General features: G+C 43.9%; 1 protein-coding gene across 3 annotated transcripts in view; it reads right to left on the reverse strand.

The window, feature by feature from the left end:
* Window positions 1-20,316, reverse strand: part of OSBPL5 (oxysterol binding protein like 5) — a 192,882-nt gene that overhangs the window by 162,517 nt on the left and 10,049 nt on the right. The window contains exon 1 of one of the 3 annotated variants that reach the window (XM_072985680.2): window positions 13,343-13,940. The exons of 1 other annotated variant lie outside the window; for it this stretch is intronic. The gene's annotated coding sequence lies outside the window, so the exon portion shown is untranslated. Of the gene's footprint in view, window positions 1-1,502; window positions 1,643-13,342; window positions 13,941-20,316 lie in introns of those variants that run through there. One more of the 3 variants, XM_072985679.2, reaches the window with a different exon arrangement.

The following is a 20,316-nucleotide window of genomic DNA, read 5'->3' on the forward strand; positions in this document are numbered from 1 at the left end:
TGCCAGACTGTTTAAAACCATATCCTAGAAAAGATTCTGCTTGCCAAAACCAAGTAAATCTGGCTACGTCTACCTTTAGCTCAACTGTGCATTTTAATGGCTTGGTTGCTAAGCAAAAAGATGACTACATCTGACATCTCATCGCTCCCAATGGTAAATCCCAAAATGTAGCCAAATGTGCTTATGAATAGGAAGAGGCTCTGCTTCTGCTGACTCCCAAAAGCCCGAGGACAACACATCAGTAACATGTGACCTCAATCTGAAAGCATTTTCACTATTTTCCCTGGGGCTCCATTCCAAGATCTTGGAATGGATCTTCACACCACACTGTAGTGCACCAAGGTTTATTTTTATCGTACTGTGACATTAAACAAAGGGGGAAAGGCACTTATTATAAAATAGGGCCACTCCCTTCTAGAACACATGTCAAAAGCCTAACAAAGCAAATACCAAATTTGCTTTCAGTGCCATCATCTTAATAAACAAGCCTCCATGGCGAGTAGCTCCATGAATATGCCACGTGTTGTGACAAAATGCATCTTTTTTTAAAAATGGCAAGCAAGCCTGTATTCATGTAAAAAAACGTGCTCTGGAGAATCCTATTGTGATAGGGGTACTGGTTTTTAAGCTACCATTCAGTTTGTTCTTAATCCCTTAAATCAACAACTATAAGGCCTCAAAATACTTCCAGCATTCTTCAAATTGTCCCTTTTCTAAAAGACTTCAGAAAGAATACATATTCCATGGCAGACATTGCTGCTGGATCACACAGAGTTGGAAGCAATGTTGTAAAAACACATGTCAAAACCTTGATGAATTATAGTTGTAGTAGTTGTTTCTCCAGCAAACACCGGAGACTTCAGGTACAGTCCAGTGAGGACCAAACACATGGTGGCTGCCGCACAGTGCACGGATGGCCGCTCTTATTATGGTGATCATCCTCATCTGAAATTTCGGGACTCGAAGCCTTCTGTCTTTATTTTAACACACATCCCCCAGGCAAAAGAGGGCTCAGACTCCACCAACCTGAATATCCATCTTCTCTCCCCGGCTGAAGAGCATTTGGGCCGGCAATGCTACCACTGTACATGTCTCACAAAGGTGTGTGTTTGCGGGGTGTAGTGGGGGGGGGAGACCCTTTTCTGAAAGGGGAAGCCCGGTAAGTAATGTTAAATATTTGCTTAGACGTTGGACCCCCTCCGCTGGGGAAACAACGCTGTTCGCTCCACACGCCGGGGAGTGGGGGGGTGGGGAGTGAGGGGCGCCAGGCTGCTGGCAGCACGGAATTCTTCGCAACCCCGCCGGATTTCTGCCTGCCGGAAACCTCGCTTAGCCATTGTGTGCCGGGTCGCCGAACGGAGGGCGATTTTAAGCCGCGGTTCCCCCGACACACAGCACACACGCACACACACACAAAAGGGCACACCCTGAAGACAACCGCCCCCCCCGCCGAAAAGCTGTCCTCTCCTCCTCCTCCTCCTCCTCCTCCTCTCCCTCCTTACCTCCTCGGCGCGCAGGCAGCGGCAGCGCGAGCTCCCCTTCGCCCCAATCCCTGCTGCCGGCGGTCAGGCGAGCGCCTTCTTCCCCATTTGGCCGCTCGGCGCCCCGTCACCATCGTCAAAAGTTCCTCCAGGGGCACCGCTCCGCCGCCGCCGCCGCCGCCGCCCCCCTCGCCATCCTCGCCGGCGCGCTCAAGCAACCCCTCCCGCTTGCCGAGGTATTGCGGGCGGGCGCGGAGAAGGTTCTGGGGGTGCCGCACGCTCGACCGTCGCCCCGCCGCCGCCGCCTCCTCCTCCTGCTCCTGCTGCTGGCCAAGTGTCACTTTCCTCTCCCCACCGCCGCTGCCATGCGCTGCCTGCCCTAGCCTGGCCTGGCCAAGGCGGGCTCTCGCACCCGGGCAGTCTGGGGCGGGCTGGCTGGCTTTCCTGCCTCGCCGCCGCCGCCGCCACTCAGCCGAGCGCCTCAGGCCGGCCCCGGGAGCTGCCCGGCTGCCCCCCCCTCCGGGATCCTAATTTTAGGGCCAGGCGCGGCGGCAAAAGCAACAACCCGGGGGAGGAGGGGGAGGAGGGAAACGGCGAGCGTTGCCACTCCGAGAGCGAGGCAGCGGTGGCGAGGAGGCTCTGCAGCAGGAAATGCCACAAGACTTAATATCCAACCACATCAGGAAGAGAGCAAGAGAGAGAGAGAGAGAGAGAAGAAAGAGGGATGGGTGGTGTACAAAATCCGGGCAGGATCATTAAATTCTGGATTGGGGTTTTTTGTGTAGGGAAAATGACGCGTTTATTTATATTTCAATCCCGGCATTATTTTATTGGTGGATTAGGAAATGCGGGGATGACTGTATAAAGCGATATTCAAACCACGTTCAAAGGGAAGCAAAATCTAGCCCGCTTTTGCCCCAGTTTCATGGTGCGGAGCCCTCCCTCCCCCCGGTTATAGGGAAGGTTTATTAATACCGCCAGTGGCACAGATGCTTTCTTCCGTCGGTCGGCCCCCTCGCGTCCCTCTATCACAGAGGCTGCGATGACACTTGAAAGCAGAACCGGGAGTGATTCGATTTCGCTGCGATTTGAGTCACAGCCCGTAATTTGTTCGAAATCGCAGTCGGCGCTCAGGCACAGGAGCTGCCGGTGGATTGCGGAGTTCACCGTTCCTACTGGATGCGAGGCGATGCATTTTAAACCCGCAGAGTTGAAAATGGGAGTGAATTTGGAACAGACTAGGGGCTTACTACCCTCTGCTGGACGCCCCAGTTCCGAAGCTGGGTTAAATGAAAATATATAGTAAGCTGGTTGGAAACGAACGAAGCAGCCAGCCAACAGAAGTTGTTTAGGTTCGGGACAAAAATCGCAACAACGCTGCTTTGCACAGCACTCGAGATGAAACGGCTACCCTGCTTTGTAGGTGTGTAAATAAAATATCTGAGCAATAAGAGCAATAGCGGCCAACAGCCCATCCAGCTCGTACTGTGGTTGCTTAATTCTCTAGCATTATGTTTCAGATTTTTCTGTTATTAAAACCAGGAGATCCAACTGATTTGGTTTGTGGCATCCCTTGTTCATTATTGAAAGCATCTATTTGAAGTCCATACACAACTTTCTGAAAGAAAATGGGGAGAAGAAACATCTCATATGCAATGTTGCATAAATTAGATCAAACAGACACACCCACCCACCCCTCCATTAGCTAAGGCACAAAATTAATATCATGGCATTAACAGCGTAAGAGAAATTGTGAAACTAGGTGGATTTGTGCTGTGAACAATCAGGCTGACGTCTGTTGGACATTTCATTGTTGTTTAGTCATTAATTCATGTCCGACTCTTCGTGACCCCATGGACCAGAGCACACCAGGCCCTCATGTCTTCCACTGCCTCCTGGAGTTGGATCAAATTCATGTTGGTAGCTTTGATGACACTGTCCAACCATGTTGTCCTCTGATGTCCCCTTCTCCTCTTGCTGTCACACTTTCCCAACATCAGGGTCTTTTCCAGGGAGTCTTCTCTTCTCATGAGATGGCCAAAGTATTGGAGCCTCAGCTTCAGGATCTGTCCTTCCAGTGAGCACTCAGGGTCTATTTCCTTCAGAATGGAAAGGTTTGTTCTCCTTGCAGTTCAAGGGACTCTCAAGAGTCTCCTCCAGCACCACAATTCAAAAGCATCAATTCTTTGGCGTTTAGCCTTCTTTATGGTCCAGCTCTCACTTCCATTCATTGCTACTGGAAAAACCATAGCTTTGACTATGTGTACTTTTGTTGCCAAGGTAATGTCTCTGCATTTTAAGATGCTGTCTAGGGTTGTCATCGCTTTCCTCCCAAGAAGCAGGTGTCTTTTAATTTCGTGGCTGCTGTCACCATCTGCAGTGATGATAGAGCCCAAGAAGGTAAAATCTGTCACTAAGATCACTGTCATGATCTTAGTTTTTTTTTTTTTTTTTGAAGTTGAGCTTCAGACCATTTTTGGTGCTCTCCTCTTTCACCCTCATTAAGAGGTTCCTTAATTCCTCCTCACTTTCTGCCATCAGAGTGGTATCATCTGCATATTGGAGGTTGTTGATATTTCTTCCAACAATCTTAATTCCGCCTTGGGATTCCTCCAGTTCTGCCTTTTGCATAATGTAGTCTGCATATAAGTTAAATAAGCAGGGAGACAATATACAGCCTTGTTGTACTCCTTTCCCAACGTTGAACCAATCAGTTGTTCCATATCCAATTCTAACTGTTGCTTCCTGTCCTGCATATAGATTTCTCAGGAGATAGATAAGGTGGTCAAGCACTCCCATTTCTTTAAGAAGTTGCCATAGTTTGCTGTGGTCCACTCAGTCAAAGGCTTTCGTGTAGTCAATGAAGCAGAAGTAGATATTTTTCTGGAACTCTCTTACTTTCTCCATAATCCAGCCCATGTTAGCAATCTGGTCTCTAGTTCCTCTGCCCCTTCAAAATCCAGCTTGTACTTCTGGGAGTTCTTGGTCCACATGCTGCTGAAGCCTACCTTGTAGGATTTTGAGCATAACCTTGCTAGTTTCTCCCCATTCAAGTTACTGTATGGGAGAAACCTGAGAGGCATTTTAGATCTGGTCAGGGAAAAGTGGGAAGAGTGAGATCTCTCCCAACCCTTATTGCAACAAACTATGGAGATGAGAGACCATCTCCACACTGCTTGGGACATAGCTAGGGAAACGCTAGGGAAGTCACAAGAGGCCCAGAAGAGGAGAACACAGTAAAGTGAAACCTAAACAATTTGAGCTGGGACAAAAGGTATTGGTGTTGCTTCCAATTGAATCAGCTAAACTGTTTGTGAAGTGGCAAGGACCCTATGAGATCATGGGAAAGATTAGTGAAGTAGATTATGAGATAGAGATGTTAGAAAGAAAGAGATAATTACAAGTGTTACATGTAAACATGCTTAAACTAGACCGGGAAGCCCTCTTTGAAGACCTTACAGATGATGAGCTAGGACCAAAAGTGGGAAACTGAAGCTGCAGAGAGATGACCCTGTTGATGATTGATGAGAGGGTCAAACCGCAAAAGGGCCATCAAATCAGACAATTGTTTACATAGACTTCATCAAAGGTTATTGGCAAATACCCCCTGAGAGATCAAGACAAAGAGAAAACAGCTTTTTTGGCACCCCAAGACTTTTTCCAATTTACAAGGATGCCTTTTGAGTTGCATGGGTCAGCTGCCACCTTCCAGGAAAAAGCAGTGAGGAATGGATGGCCCTCTCAGATGGGGGGTATGTGAGCCAGGAGGCGAGACAGAGGCACCTCTCGCCAGAATGCCATCCATTCTCACAAAGGAGAGAGAGAGAGAGAAGGGGACTATGGACTGTCTGCTCCCTCAAGGAATACTTTGGAGGATTCCCTCAAGGAGGCCAAGAGAGAAGAATTATCCCAGGGCCTAGAGGGGATGGGAGAGCTAATAGAGCAGTTAGAAAAGGTGGGAAAGAAGGAGGAGGGGGAAAAAGAGAGGGAGGAAATGAGAAGTGGGGAGGAAGGAAAGACAAGGGAGGAGGTAGAAGCAGGAGAGGAAGAGGAGATAAAGAAGGAAGGGATGTTACCATCAGGTTGGGAATGGATCTGGCTGGAAGACCTTTGAACCAACAGGTGGGAAAGACTAAAGGTACACAGGGAAGAAGCAGACCATAGAACAAGAGCAGTGATTCCCCCAAAACCTTCATACTGGGGAGAAGCCAAAGCAAAGGAATGGAGAAGGAGGTTAAGAGAAGAGAGAGAGAAAGTGGACCAGTAAAGGTGAGAGAGGATCGAATGGTGAGTGTGGTTGATGAGGAGGAGGTCAGGGTCAGGGGAACCTGGGAAATCGTGGAACTCAGGGAGAGGACAACATGGGAGGAATTTCTGGGAGAAGCATCCGTGCCCCTGTTGCCTGTATTGACAGGGACAACACCAAAGGAATGGATAGTGGAATGGATAGTGGCTGAGCAACCAGGCTCCTGGATTTTGAGTTTTGAGAACCCTTTTGTTCACAAAGTTGGAAGGAAAGGAGAAAGACTATGTTCCAGTTGAAGTAAATTGCTTATTTGATAGTTCCAAAATAAATGTTCAGCCATTACAACAGTGTGTCCATGTTTGTAGATCTGGGATTAAGAGAGGAGGGAAGACAACTAGAGATCCAACCCAAGCCAGTGGCATGCAATATGTTTACTAGAGTTATAAAGGCCCCTTTGAGTCTACTTGAGGTCCCTGGGATCTCATAGCACTCTTTCTGTACATTCTGGGGACATATGATCATCTATAATTTGGTTGGACAGAAATCACATAAGCAGCGCTCTCCTCACAATCTGGATGTCCCTGAAGATTCCGTTTCCCCCCTCCTTTCTTACTGCCAGTCAAATGCTGCACCCTGCTGACCACACCTTCTCTCTGCCATGCCTTCATCTGCTTGATATTGAAAAAGCTTCTTCTTCTGTTCTAACACTGTTGTGAATTTGGATTTTCTGGTTTAATTCCTCTAGTTGCGCAGCAGAAGAACAGGGATTTACAGAGCAGAATAGCTTCAAGTTCCCAGAGTAGTCAACCCCTTTTCTCATTAACTGGAACATATAGTCCCAATAACTCACTCCAAGAGATTAGTAGTCGAAGGAATAAAAACAATTTCTTTAATTACAGTTGTGAACAGATCAAACAGCAAACTGGCAAACATAATCGCTTGCAGTAACAGATTTCAACAGACTCAAGAGAGGGAAAGAAACTGAATTCTCTTTGAATTCAGAGGCAGGGGAGGATCAATTGGTTAGTGCTGGATACATTGACAGTCACCCTAGCCCAGAAAAGAGCCTCCCAGCCAAACATATTAAAGACAGCATGCAAGGCTGCAAAAGCTCCAACAAATACTGCATCTGATTAGAATTTGGAATCCATCTGGACACCCCAAATTCATGAAAATGAAGTTTATGGGCTTTTAAAAAAAATCCTTGAGTGTGAATGAGTATTTATTTATTTATTTTGCTTGCTTTCTTCTGTTCCATTACCCTACCATTTGGCAAAATGAGGCAACTGGCTTACACAGCAATGGGAGGAATGGGAGAAAGGAATTACTTCTCGGAGGACAGATCTGTGGATGCCACTTGGTCAGTCCTGCACCCCTAATATTAGCTCGTTGCTGTCAAAGGCTGATATAAAATTGAACCACCAAGCTAGGTCAGTTCTGTCTGCAGAATGGGGGACACATTTGCCTTCGCCTTGGGCAGCAAAACACCCAGAGCTGGCAGTGCTTTCATCTCTAGAGGAGCTACCGCTGCAACTGATAATTAAAACTGACAATCTGAAGCAACGGCTGCTTCATGAAAACGCCAGAACCGGAGAGCAGTCTTTGCACAATGTTAGCAACAGTGGCAACATAAAATTCCCTTAAAACCCATGCCAGTCAGATAAGATAAAGGGATATAAGAAATTACCAAGGGTGTCTGTGGAACTTTTGTAGGGGTGGGTGGGAAGGGACTAAAGCTGCATAGTGTATGTCACTATAATTCACATCCACAGCAAACACCATTAGAGATGGGAACCAACAATTCATTCCAATTTGTTTAATGGCTGAACAGGTATTGGGCCCTTTCCAGTCCTGACTCCTCTGGTGGGCACCCAGCACCTCAGTGGACACTCACTGAGGGAGGTGGGGCTGGGAAGCACCGAACACCTGTTCAGCCACTAAATGAGCCACCGAACCATCTGTTCATGCCCATGTCTAGACACCACAGGAAAATAGTACATTAGGATGCTGGGGTCAATCCCTCCTTATTTCTGCACTCCATAGATACCAATGAGAGAGAGAAAAAAATCTAAAAGGCCAGGCTAAACAAATGGAGGCTTAAATTGGGTACAAAGATCACACCGGTAATTTCCTTGTTGGGGCATCACTGTCCAAAAGCCTCCATCTCAGACCACCACTTGCCTTAGCTCCAGTTATGTTGGGAATGGATGCAAGTGACAAAGCCAGGGTCCAGATGGACTCAGCTGTGAGAAAGGAGCCCTAGAGGCACTGTGGCCCTAAGTCATACAAACTAGCTTTGTCATCTCCTCACAATAATGGACTTGTGGTCAAGGTCAGGCTGAGACACTTCGAATGCTCACCACAGAGGGAGAGACAAAAGAGGGAGTATGAAGGGGAATCTCTCTTTTTCTTTTTCTTTACAATCCAGACTGTTTCAGTTTGGTGGCAAGCCAGTGACCTGATACAGTATGTCACTTACCAACAAATGGAAACAAAAAATCCAGCTTCCTCCCACTTCCTGCAGTGAAGGGGAGATAGGGAAGGATGTGGGAGTTGATAGGGAGGAACAGGCTGAATAAGATTGCTTTGAAGTGCAGTGCGGCTTCTTGTCCTGAAACCACCCAATCCTGGTGTGTTCATGCAAGGATTGTTTTAAATCTGCCCTTTCAGGATACCCTTTTTAGCCTGATCCAACCAAAGATAATTTCACTGTCTGGTCACATCCTTAGTTGCCTAAGGCAGAGCAGCAAATGGTACCCCACCTTTTACAGAATGCCTTAAAGTCTGCCAACTTCGAGTGGCACATGAAGCAAATGATCACACAAATACCCCCCCTCTTCCAGGCAGTAAATTCAGTAATAACAAATCAAATAACCGACCTTTCAGGACACTGTGAATATTTTTCCTCATGGAAAGGCCCACCCTGCTTCCAGCCCAGCATAAAGTGCCCCCTCTCCCCTAAGGCTCAGGATCTGCTTCCTCCCATAAGTAAACAGAATAGATTTTCTGCAGACATCAGCAGGGAATAAATGTTTTGATTCTTTCCATTAAAAATGTGACTATATCTGCAGATCACAGGCTAATGTCCAAATGTTAGTCTCAGACTAAAGCGTGCTCACTGAACCAATGGGACTTTGATTTTCCAAAGTTCTAGTAATTTGGTGGGTCTTTAACTGGGAATAATGATCAGATGTAGGCACAAATGCTGTTAATATTAGACAGAGATCATACCGAAACAAGAAGATCTTATTGAAAAGATACGAGAAATAGCCGAAATGGATATCTTATCAGAAGTCATGAAAGATCAACCCCTGCAAAAGGCAACAGAAAGATGGGACTTATTTAACAAGTGGACTGAATCAACAGGCAGCAGCTGAATAACATATATTGAAATGAGAACTTTATCTACAAAGCACAAAAGAGTAAATAGAATAACTTAAAATCTTGATATGGCAATAGGTATAGATTGGATATCAGTATGTTATTGTATCCCCTCTTCCTCATCAATCCCAACTCCCTTTTTCCTTTTGTCACCCCCCATGTTAAAAAATAAAAAAATTGAAAAAAATATTAGACAGAGATCAGTAAAAACAAAAACATAAAAACATTAAAAAGTTGGCAGTCATATTCACAAAGACCTGGGGACAGGATTGTAGCTTAAAAGTGGATAATTAGATTTCAGATTGCTTCCTATTTGCTTTTGTATTGAAATCTGATTTCCCCATCCTATGGCCATACATTAATTATATGTATTAAAGCATCTGCCTGTAGACTCTAACCTGAGCATGCAGTTCAACTGTGTTGTTCTGCCTTCTATGTCTTTTTACTTTTTAGGTCTTCTGAAGCAATGAGTGAATGTAGGTACATTTGTAGGAATTAACTCTTGTTAATTAGCTTTCCTTCTTCCCAGTTAAGTAACAACCATATACATGATATGAAGGAGTGAACAAGACAACCGGCTATGATGACAGCAGATAATGATGAGTGTGTGTAAAAGTAAATCAAATAGTGAATCTTTTGGAAAAAGGATTTAAAAAGTTAACAATTCACTTGTATCAATGTAACTGACCTAATTGGACCTCTGCAATGATGGCCACATTGATTCAACAATAAATTGATAGTCTCTCATAATGAAAATCTCTTGCAATGAATTACACAGCCTAAAAGAATAATTGCATAATCAACCAAGCAGCTTATGAACATTACAGCCTCCCAACCACACCCAAACCCACATGCAATACAGTTCTTAATCAGACGGAAGCTTTGCAATTCTACCTTTGAATGTTTCCAGATGAATTTATTGGCTAAAATGCTCAAAGGCATGGTTCGACACAGTGGGCGATTTGTGAAAGGTGAGGGTATTTGCTTCTTCTGTCTACACAAGCAAAAAGAATTCCTCACTACCTTGCTGGTTTCTTTTACATTTCAGAAAACAGGTACTGGTACTATTACGTTGGTTTCCTAATTGCAGAATTGCTACAGCTCTCTCAGGTAATTAAGAGGAGGAACAAAAAGCCACAAACAACGTTCACCCTCCCACAAGAGATCGGCTGTCCCCTGAGACTGTACCAACCGTTTCTTCTCTAAGGCGTAGCAGCAATTTTTGTCGTCTTATGACAAAAGGTGGCAGTCTAAAGTATAGCTAAAATAGATTTAGTATGGTAAGCCATGAGGAATTTAACAAATATGTCGGGAGAAACTCCTATTTCAAGTAGTCCTGCCCAGTCAGAGTTAGCTAAGCACAGTTGTCAGAGAGAGAGAGAGAGAGAGAGAGAGAGAGAGAGAGAGAGAGATGTTTCTGAGAATAAGGTGTAGAACTGAGGACCTAGAAGGAGACTTCAAGCTCTAAAGCATTGGCCTCCATCCTATTAGACCTTCTCATTATATCCTGAATTTAGAGATGGGGGTAGTCATATTCATATAGAAATACCCCCCACAGGTTGAGATAATGAGGGTCTGGCCCTATGGGGCCGGACAGTCCACTCATGATTCTGCCACTGCCACGACTGCTGCTGAGCCTTCCAATGGCTCTGGAGGTCACATTTGATGAGCCACTCTTTGATTTAGCAGAGAGGCTTGTCGTCCCGCCTCCTGCCAGGAGTGGCAAGCTGAACACGATCTCTGGAGCCATTGGAAGGCTCCGTGGCAGTCATGGCAGCAGCGGAATTGTGAGTGGATCATCCAGCCCCATGGAGCCGGACCCTTGTTATCTCCACCTGTGGGGGGTATTTGTACGAATACGAATACTCCCATCGGTAATCCTGATTCCTTCCTCAATGCCATCTTCTCTCCTTATTGTCCCCTTTCAAGGCCTCAAGGGCAAAAGACAGCAGTGGAGAATCCAGAAACAGTGGTGGAGGTCCTTCTTGATCTCCATGAGACCTGTCCCCGAGATTTCTTTCTTATTATGGAATTGGTAGAAAATCCAGCTGCAAAGAGTGATCCCAGAGATGATCAGGAAGAGGAGGATCTGCCAATCAGAATGCAGTATAATCCTTTCTAGAGCAGTTAATTGAGTCCTCTAAAGCAGTGGCTCTCAACCTTCAGCTTTCCAGACATGTTTTAGTTCAGCTCCCAATAACCCTGACCATTGGCCATGCTGTCTGAGGCTTCCAGAAGATCAAACCTAAAACATGAAATTGAGAATCCTTTCTCCAGAGCACTTCGCAGGAGAAGCTGGTCATTCTCTTACTTGTAGCACTTCCTTATCAGTCTGTGTTGCAACTACAATCACCTTACATCTAGTAGTATCTTTATATTTAATTAGTTAACCTATTTAATTAACCCAATTAACCAATACTTTGGCCATCTCATGAGAAGAGAAGACTCCCTGGAAAAGGCCCTGATGTTGGGAAAGTGTGAAGGCAAGAGGAGAAGGGGACGACAGAGGACGAGATGGATGGACAGTGTTATCGAAGCTACCAACATGAATTTGATCAAACTCCGGGAGGCAGTGGAAGACAGGAGGGCCTGGCCTGCTCTGGCCCACGGGGTCATGAAGAGTCGCACATGACTTAATGACTAAACAACAACAAACCTAATTATACTTTGTCTTCCTCATCTTTTGAAATCTCTCTGACCTACATAGACATAACAATTCTAATTTATCAAACCCTATGTAATTTTAAAACTTTGGAATGTGGATCATCACAGAAGACATTGGACTGAGATGTAATTCTGGCAAGAGAATGGTCATGTAGATAAATCAGTGGTATTGTGTGATAACTACAATTTGTGTAATTGGGGCAGGTGGTGCTTCCAATCTCTACCGGAGACAGTTATTTATAGTTACTATAACTTCCTTTATTTTACTCCCCTCCCCCAGCTGCATGCCACATCAGCAGATCTAGATTATGCACACATCTTTTATTTTCAAACCATCAATCTTTTGCCTCCTTTTGGGATCACGATTATTGTCTGCTTCAATATTACAACTAAGCTTCAGGCCATGTTTCAGCTCTCCCTGCTCATGAGCAGAATATTTTATAATTATTGCCATTTGAAATTTGGAAGAATAAAAAAAAAATGAAATGTCCAATATTAGTTCACTGCTGCCTAGGCAGAAGATCACCACTATGGTCACTCTGAGCAAATGGGGGAGGGAGAGGGATTGTTGCATTATTCACTAGGGGCTTTGTGACAAAGATCTGTGCCTATAGTAAATAAAGCCTGTGCTGTGATTGATGTGAAGCAAATATAAAATAATAATGTTTCCAACTTGCACATTCCCATCAACAAAACAGGAAATATCATCCTGGAACTAATACTGTACAATTTTCTGCTCTTCAAATATTTTGTCAAAAGATTCAGGTCTCCTGAGCAAGACACATCTTCCACTCGTACCTTATCTAGCCCTTTAACTCACCACCTCCTAAATTCTATTAAGGATTATTAATATAAAGAAATTCACCATGTGAGCAGGCACTGGGCCACATCAAGCAACTGCACCCCTACTTGTATTCAGTGCTCCGACTCTGAGAAAAGCAGATGTCTTCTTTAGACTTCTGTACAAGATGGTCACCTGATTGGTGCTTTACAAGGGAAAGTAATATTTAACTCTGGGAGAATCCTAGAGTGGATCAAGATTTCATCATATCTCAAGTAGATTTAGTAAAATTATGGTAGCTTTTTAGCTATGATTAAGGTAGGCCTCTGATTTTAATGGGTCAATTCAGAGTATCACTGTATCTGTATCCAACCCACTGTAGAAGCACCTGAGGCAACATTGCAGAAGCTGCAAAGGCAAATAGAATGAAGATGATTCCTGGCTCCGTACCAGACTCATGGGGACAACTGCACTGGCAAATAATGCAACTGTTGTGTCAGAGTTGGCACTGTTAGATTCAATGTTTTTCTTGATGGCAACAAGACTCAGCTGAATGTGAATCAGCTCTGCCTCTTTCTGTGTTTATTCATCATTTTTTTGCCATTTTTTCCTAACAATTCAACTTGTGCTGCTTTGCCTGTGGTGTGGATGGTAACAGCAATCTAAAGGCCAAGGGGGGCTGCAACTCAGCCCGACTCCAAAACAGATAAAATCAATTAAACTTTCTAGCTAGTCAGTCCTTTAGATAGCTAGCAAACAACACATCCAAGCTACCTGAAAGCTACTTACCTGTTTGTTCAAGGGGAATGCAACTCGTGTCTTGAGTAGGGCGTGTGCTGAATTCTTGGATATGAGAACTGCCAGGACCAGACCAAGATATGTTGCCACATGAGCCAGAGCAACAAATGGAGCACCTAACCCATCCAAATCAAGCTTCACAGGATCCAAAGGCAGCCAAGTGGTTTTGGCAGAAGCGCCTGGGTGTCAAAAATACATCAGGAACACATTAAATAGCTTAAGATTGGCTGCGGATTCATGACACCCAAAATCACGGCTTGCAGTAGCTGGCTCAATTGCCTTCTGTGGCATGGCGAGCCCTAAGAATCTTCCGTCAACAATGCCTCCATCTGGTCAGGATTCATCTCATGGCATGAAACAAATTCCACAGGTAGCTTGCATTGCCTTCAGAAGGAAAGAACTAAAGGAGAAGTGTGCATGTGTTCCACAGATCTGATCGCATCCTGTTTTCTTCTCTGGCAGTTTTCTTCTGTTCCACAGCCTCTGCTGCAATCACAAACAGCCACAGTTTCCAATGAATATTTATAGGTGAATGTTGCTTGGCTGCAGAGTCCTCACCCCGCCCCGCTTCACACAAGCAGGCTTGAAGAAAGTGTCACCTAGAATGCTGTAGAGCATATGCACTCATTAAATGTAATTGTGTACGGTTGAGAAAATAACATTTTATAGGACACTCGTCCATTTCCTCCAATAGTCTAGTTTTTCCAATAATCTGCTTCCAGGCTTTCACACAGAAATAACAATAGAGGTTATTTCTAACAATGTTTCTTGAAACGGTCTCCTTGCCCACCGCTGGCCATAGCAAGGAAGTATCGCACAAGAAGAACCGAGGGACTAAACGAGAAGGACAGTTTAGACGTAAAAGCCAGCTGAAGCATTCATGTCTGCTGATCTGTAAGACTCACAAAGCTGATCTGTAAGTTCTTTAAAATAATGAATGGCTAGCATATTCTATTGATTTCCAGGCATCTAAACCAGAATTTCTAGAAAATTAATTGCAGCCTAGGTGGTGTAAAATAAAAGCAAAAATTCTTCAGTAATGTTCTGACGACATAGAAATGGAACAAAGCAACAAAGCTAGGAAACAATTCCATTTGATTTCCAGATCTCACAGAATTCTGGTCACTTTTTACTCAGACTTTATTGCTGTCCTTTCCTGGACCACCCACTTCTCAGCTTCTTGAAGTATCTTCAGTGTTCCTTCCTAATCCATGTTCCTTCTTAATTCATCGCACACAGAGACACACACACAGACACACACATGTGCGCACACACGTGCACGCACATACACAGACACACACTATTCATCTGTGGTTCAGTCCAGAATCCCCCGCTCCTAGTTTTGTTTGGAATCCTGCCAGCTGGCTCCGTCATTCTCGCCTAGCCCTTCCTTGCTATCGTACAACGGCCAGACACTGATGGACTGTCATGGTGAGCATTTGAAAACAGGACCAAGAGCAGCAGTCACAGGTCAGGAAGGAGTCAGAAGGGGCCCTACTGTGTCTTGGTTCATGCAGGGCTTTGCAAAGCCTTAGTTTGCATGAGAGCTGCATTTTCCCCTTTTTCTTTCAGCTTCACAAGAGAAACTGCTTCCATTCAACAGGAACACAAGATGTGCTGTAGGGCATGAAAAGAACAGGAGAAGGGGGAGCAGTCTAAACAGAGCAGATACATTCATTTGTTTGCTCTAAAACGGATAACACAAATGTGGCTAGCAGAGGTTGCATGTCATCACCCTAAAATGAGGAAAAGGAAAAGATTTCTTTCTATCGCCGTCTTTAAGCCAGGGGATCAGCAAACGAAATCCACTTCCACGTCCTGCCAGCTTCTATGTGGACAGAACCTGAGAGACGTTTATCACACAGTATTCAGAAGAACATGTACAGTCAGACCTTTCTGGTCTCCACACCCCGCCCGCTCCCTTTCACACTCCGTTTGTAATGATTAATGCTTGCATTCTTGAAGGATGAAAGCTGAAACAGATGCTAGCCGGCTACAAGGCTGCTCCTCCTAACTCAAAGCCAAAGGCTGTAGTCAGCAGCAGAGCTGTGGCGGAAGTCAAAATGTGGATAAATGAAAATAAATGGACAGGTTCTCATGGGTCTAACAATATGGTGCTGGGTAAGCTGGTCCAAGATTAAGTAGCAACAGTCCAACGGCCAAATCCTGATAAACACTCTTCCTCTCTGTCTTGTTAATTACAGTTCATTCAGCAGAAAACTATACACTGCAAACCATGTCAAAAATAAGTCTCCAAAGAGCCTCTGGCTGAAATCCAAAAAGCTACCACAAATATCTCAGTGGGATATTTGTCTCTTTTTTTGTCTCCTGTATTTTTACGAGCTGTAGGCCTCAAATGCAACCTCGCCAAACAATGGTTATAGGTTCCCTCTATTTCAAAGGTGATTTGTCAGGGAGGTGGTATGGAGGTCCAGCTATAAAGAGAGGCATTCTTTAAAAAGGGAAACCCAGTGTGGTTGAGTGACAGAGTAGAGCTCAGGAGGCCTGAGTTTGAATCCCTGCTCAGTCATGGAAGCCCCTTGAGGGTATGGAACTGGTAAAATGGCTCCTTCAGTGTCTCATTTGCCTAGAAAGCCATATTAGGGTCACCATAAGTCAGCTCTGACTTGATGGCACATAACAACAATTTTTTTAAAAAAGGCAATAACACAGCACCGATGCTATTGTTATTCAACAAGGAACGCTTGGCCCTATGGCTGAGCACATCTTCTGCATGCAAATAACCCCGTGTTCAAAGGCTGGCATCTCCAGGTAGGGCTGGGAAAACATGGATCTGAAATTATTGAGAACCACTTCAAGAGTGGGCAGCTTCTGGGGGTGGGATGATGGTAGTAGCTGCTGCCCCTTTGACAGGCTACATCTTACCCGTACCTCCATCACATTTGCTGTTTTGCTGCATACTTTTACTGTAGTGGCGGCAGCACATCAACAACAGCAGCAGCACTTTGACCTTAAAACACACATTGTAGACCAGGATTGGGGAAGTGCAGCCTTTTGCTGGAATGAAAATCCAAGCATGCCTCGCCGATGGCTCTTCTGCCTAGGACTGAGGAGAGCTGCCTTCCCCAACAGGCAATGATGACACATCTGTTCAGGCATGGCTTTGGCATATACAGTAAGCTCATTTAGGCACAAAAGGAGCTAACTGGGTAGCTGCTGGCTACTCCTTTCATTTTAAATGTGGTTGTTATATTAAACTATGCTTTCAAAGAAGTGTTGTGGTCTGATTGTGTATTTTTCTTTATTACCTCTTTCCATAAGATTATATGTTTAATATGCATTCTTTTTATTGCTAGCCTCCTTGATGGTCTTTGGGATGCGTGGAAAGGCAGAGTACAGGAATAAACAAATAAATTAAAAGGTGTAGAGAAAATGAAATATTGTGCAAACATTTTTTTTCACCATCTAGGAAAGCCCACAGGGCAGATCAGGTAATATGCTTTTTTCTGTCTTTTTTTTTTTTAAATCCACCTCCCCACCCTGCGAAAGAAGATGTTCTTGACCTATAGTGACATCTGGTGGAATCAGTGAGGCACAAACACAGCCCTTCCTATACAAATGATGCCAGTCAGTTGCATGTTTGAGAAGAACTTAAAATAAATCCCAGTTTTGCTAGATAGGAGCAGACACAAGTAAACTGAATAGTTTAAGAGAAAGCCTCACTAAAATGGTAAGCATAAACTCAAAATACATAGAGAATGATGATCATGAAAACAAATACCAGTGTACTGTGAAATAATTTGTGTGCATGAGGAGGAGGGAGAAAAAGAGTCTAGTAAGCTGCACTCTTTCACAAAAATTAACTATTTTTAACCCTTTTCCATTTGAGGAGTACAAAGAATAAATGACCTTTCCCAACCTTTGCCCAAAAAAGAATAGAAATAAATTGATGGATCATAAGTTGTATCATGTGACCCCTGGCTGATTTTGCCATCTGCTGTTGAATTTAGCAATTTTTTTTTTAAAAAAATGCAAACCAATCCACAGTAAAACAAGACATACAGGAGCTACCAATAAAAGCAGTGATGAAATAGCAAAAAAGTATGGGACATAGCTGATGTATAAAGGGAGGAGGAAGAGGCCCTATGTAGTAAACACTGTCTTCAAAGCCATTCTGAATGTCAGTAAGAAAGGATTTTGTAAAACATAATTTGGGGGTGTTCCAGATTCATGCCACTGCCATAGCGAAGGTCCTGTCCTTTGTGTCTACCTGTTGCATCTCTGAGAGCGGGAAGAAAGCTTCAGTGTTACAGTTCAGGCAGGACGAGTCTGTTCATAAGATGTCCTGGTCATCGGCTGTGTATGTATGCGTGGAAGACAGAGTTGCTCCAGGTGTTTTGAAATGGAAGTCACATTAGCCAACATAATGAGTGGTTAAGATCACTGGAAGTTGCAGTCCAAAACATCTGAAGAGTCCCAGGTTGCCAGCTCCTGGTATAAAGAGTGTGAGGGCTGAGCTGCAGTGGTGGGAAGTGGCCAGCTTAACATAATTGATTAAGTTGATGACTAAGGTAAAATCTGAACCGTGTATAACTTCTTGATATTCTCTCTGCTACTTCTGTCTATTCAGCTTCTAATGACTGAGGGCACATTCCACTCAAAGTTAAGTTCCATTGATTTTAACAGGAGGGAATGAATGTATTACATGTTAATCACTTGAAAGAAGTCACCACAAATAAATTGACAGTGAATTCCCACATGTTGCATCTATGCAGGAAAGAAGCTTAAGGCAACACAGAACTTACTACATGCTGTATATAGGTTATCACCAGTGCTGGGATCCAAGTTTCTTGGACTGGGGTGCTTTGGGGAATCTTTAGCTCTGCACAAGTTTTGGGGGTGAATTCCAAAAATCTCTGACTGTTGGCTTTCCTGGATGAGGTTAATGGAAACGGCAGTCCAAAATATCTGAAGGATCATAGTAGCTTACAATATTAATAAATAAATCAGTTTCTTTACTTAGGACAAAGATCAGATCAAAATAAATATAGGACAGTTTCTATATTACACATAGTTAATAGTTGGAATATATCAATACTGTACATTGTAAAATTACAGTCAGAGCCAAGTCTGTTGAATTACTGATGTCAGATGCGCAGTGCAGCAGAGCATAACCCCCAGAAGCAATGCTGCATCTTTTATCTGTATCTCTTTACAATACAGAAGAATCAAGAGATTAGACCTCAAATTGTTTCAAAACTCCTGTCTCAGACCAGGCAAAAGATACTAGATCTTTGAGGAGGAAGTGTCTAGTCCGTTGCCGTTCAGATACATTCCCCAACATAAATGACTTTTGTTCATGAGCAGCATATTCAACTTCATTATACTATCATATCTTGCATTCTGAAAAATATCCCTGACCACCCCTTCCCAAGGGGGTGTTCTTTGTAAAAAAGATTAAATGTTTGCATTGCTACCCATGTGCCCTGATACAAATGGAGGAAAAGCTGTTCAGTTTTGTTTCTACATCACTAATCTGATAGCCTGTGGGTTTAGATCCCATACTGTTTTTTAAATGGAAATGGAACTGTTAGATGTAAATTCATGAAAAGTTCATAAAAGTGGTATTTTTACTAAGGATTAGCAGCATACTCAGATCTTGTTCATGGATAAATAGAGAATTCCCACATCTCAGTATACCTTGGAGAAAAATATTGCAATTGTTATACCAGCATAATTTACCTTATAGTCATTCATCCCAGAACAAGAGGAGAAACACACAGGACATCTAAACACATAGGACAACCGAAACAAAGCACCTCTGAACCCCAAATGCCCATAGCAACATTGCCTGTGCCCACACATCAATGGGCAGTGTGGTGATGTAATGAGGATTAAATGATATATAGACAAGGCTGTCAAATTTCAGGGCTTGGGCAAAAGTTTTTGTTGCCCTTGGTCTTTAGGCACAAAAAAATTATCTCAGAGCGACTAGTGCTAGAGCCCAAGAAAGCTGGCCATTAAGTGGGTGGGATAAAAAGTCAAATACATACATGCATACGTACACACTTACACACATGCATGTTTGGTGACTTTAATGCCTGCACACCCATCTCCTCTCCACTTCCAAATGATGTCAGGAACCACTAATTTAGTACAAAGTTCTGTACATGTGTTCTATGCATAATATGCATTTAGAACATTGTGCAGGAAGTCCACATTCTCTCCCTCCCTCCCTCACTCATTATCTCTTGCACACACACATTATTTTTCACAATAATGTGCCTCCAGTGACATCCCAAGGGCAGACCCTTTGTGATATCTCAGGGGACTTAAGGATTTCTCCCTGAAATCTCAGGGAATGGGAAACTGTTGACCTGGCAACCCTATATGGAAATGGTATAGGAAGGTTGTGAGGCTTATGAAGACCTTATGGAGATACCTCTAAGTCACCTGACATTGAAGGAGCCAATCCACTCACACTGACAAAAAGATGCTCACATCACAATCTCCTACCCTGCCCACAACACACAAACTACCAAATATAAAAATATCACAATGCTTTCTACTGTGGGAATCATAGTGGCACAGCCAAGAGCACGCCAACAAGATCCATGGGCGCCCAGCGCATAAACATCCATGTTGGTGATCCTCATCTCAAAAATGATTCAGCATCAACCATCCTAATTTTATTACAGTATTGGATAAATGGCTTGCCACTTTCCTCTCTGAAAACACATTGACCACTTGTTTTTTTCCAATAGACATTTGACATAACATCTGCCCAACTTGAAGTTTCCTTAGTCCAGATGTTCTTAGACTAAAATTTCCAGAAGCCTTCACTGCTAGCTGTGCTGGTCAGGATTTCTGGGAGTTGTAGTCCAAGAACATCTCGGTACCCAAGGCTGAGAACATCCTCCTTAGTCATTTAGAATAGTATTGTTGGCCATGGAATGGATCGGTGTGGGAATAGTTTCAGAGAGTACTGAAACATGCATTCTACC

Source organism: Pogona vitticeps, chromosome 1 (assembly GCF_051106095.1).
Source record: "Pogona vitticeps strain Pit_001003342236 chromosome 1, PviZW2.1, whole genome shotgun sequence".
Lineage (NCBI taxonomy): Eukaryota > Metazoa > Chordata > Lepidosauria > Squamata > Agamidae > Pogona > Pogona vitticeps.